The sequence below is a fragment of the Aplysia californica genome, unplaced genomic scaffold, assembly GCF_000002075.1.
Source record: "Aplysia californica isolate F4 #8 unplaced genomic scaffold, AplCal3.0 scaffold00739, whole genome shotgun sequence".
Taxonomy (NCBI): domain Eukaryota; kingdom Metazoa; phylum Mollusca; class Gastropoda; order Aplysiida; family Aplysiidae; genus Aplysia; species Aplysia californica.
The window spans coordinates 90,178-92,253 of NW_004798009.1; the positions used below are offsets into that span (position 1 = coordinate 90,178).

The 2,076-nt window shown below is 39.9% G+C and overlaps 1 protein-coding gene across 1 annotated transcript in view; it reads left to right on the forward strand.

Annotated features, from left to right (window-relative positions):
* LOC101863058 (adapter molecule Crk) overlaps positions 1-2,076 on the forward strand; it is a 34,832-nt gene that overhangs the window by 22,955 nt on the left and 9,801 nt on the right. The window lies entirely within an intron of this gene.

Here is a 2,076-nt window from a genome sequence, read left to right on the forward strand (position 1 = left end):
AAAAAAAATTTCTATAAAAAAATACAGACTCACTCTGCAAAAAATGAAAATACTATTTTTTTTATAAAAAAAAACTTTTGCGTGGGAGAGAACTCTTTGTGTCGTTGTTATTTCTTCCCCCCCCCCCCCCCCCCCCCACACACACACACACACATAGATAGCAAAAGTCCCCAAGTGTGTTATTCTGTTCTAAGTGTTATCTAATGAGTAGTAATAAAAATAACAATAATGATGATAATAATTACAGTAATAATGATAATAACAACAACAACAACAATAATAATAATAATAATAATAATAATAATAATAATAATAATAACAGTAGTCATTATTATGATGATTATTATATTAATAAAAGTGCATGTACTATTATCATCATCATCATCATCATCGTTGTTGCATTTAATTAAATGTAAATACTCTTTTTGTTTTACCAAACGTTGCGGTCATTCAACACTGCACATGCAGTATGCCAAAATACGAAGCTTTCAGGAGAAGCTAAAAACACGTTTGATCGGTATAAATCCGTCACTAATTTAAAGAAGAGGGATGAGACTAGTCTAGGACCAGTCGGTGCGCCTCATTCAAGGACGTACTTGTTTTGGGGTTGTTGTTGTTGTTTTGTTTTTGTTTTGTTTTTTTTTTGGGGGGGGGGGTTTTACGTACCGATACTACAGTATTGAAAGGCGGCGACGAACAATTACGTATGTGAAACAACCCCCCCCCCCAAAAAAAAATAAAATAATGAAATAAATTACCCACAGTCGTGCCCTATGTCTCTTCCTTCTTCTTTTGTGCGCCTTTAGCTCAGTTGGTTTTGTGCTGGACTACGGAGCGGATGTCCCTGGTTCTAATCCCCGAATGGGTGTTCTTGAACTTGGGTTTTATTCTGTGGAGTTTTCAAGACTCAACCCTTTTGGCTGGGTTCTATCAGAGACTAACGTCAAATTTGGAAGTCCCGCCTCTTTCAATGCTCTAATATTGGTAGGGGGGGGGGGGTGATAGGGGTGTTGAACCCACTCTTTTTTTTTTAAATCTGCTTCTTTCTTCTTCCTATCCTGTAGACCTTAGTGCATGGTTGGCGAGTGATCTGGTGTGGTTTGCTCCTTCTTTCCTATCAAACATCTGTCGCCCTTATCTCTCTTCCTTTCTTTTGTGTATCACTCTCTTGTAACACCTCTAATCTTCCACACCTTATTGTGTTGCAAGTGCCGTAATACTCTTGCACAAAAACTAAACTAAGACCCCACCACTTTGACAACAAGGTCCGCCGACCCGTCCGCGAAATGACTCACTGTAGTATGTACTTTATGTGTATTAATTTGAGTCCAGTGAGGAGGTAAGAGCGTCTGTCATTATCACCATTGCCTTCCTCACCCTGGATCCTAGGGCAAAGGCCACGAATATACACTTTCCACTTTTCCCTTCTTGGGCTAGCCTCTTGATGTTATTCCATGTCTTTGCACTTTTCTGTGAGAGCGTCAGCGGGCGGTTATAGGGCGCCCCTGGTAGGTCCTTCTTCTAAACCTCCCCTCTGTTGTTTCTGCCTGTCTGTCTCTCTTACTTTGACCCAGCACCAAATGACCATAATTGTGTCGGTGTGCTTCTCTTTACTCCTCTTTACTCAAACAAAGTGTAAGAGTATAATATGTGCACTACTGTATATTTTTCCTTCTTCTTTCTTCCGTCTCCCTTCTTTCTTCTTACTTATTTGTTGTTTCAACCCCCCGGGACAACCGTTTTGCTTTCAAATGACGTAATCGTGTAAAGTATTGCGGACGGCGTGTGTTTGTGGGGGGGGGGGGGGGGGGGTCCAGTCCCAAACGCTCACAAGTAAGAGGTTGGCTGGGAGGTCCCATAAACCCACAGGTAAGGGGTTTTTGCTTTGTTTTTGTCTTTTTGGTTTTTTTAATATTTTTTTTTTTTCTATTATTTTTTAAAATTATTGTTTGTTTTGGTTTGGGTTTTTTGTTGTTGTTGTTTTTTTGGTTTGGGTTTTTTGTTGTTGTTTTTTTGGTCGGGTTTTGTTGTGGGGTTGTTGTTTGTTGTGTTTTTTTTTTGGGGGGGGGCGGGTCC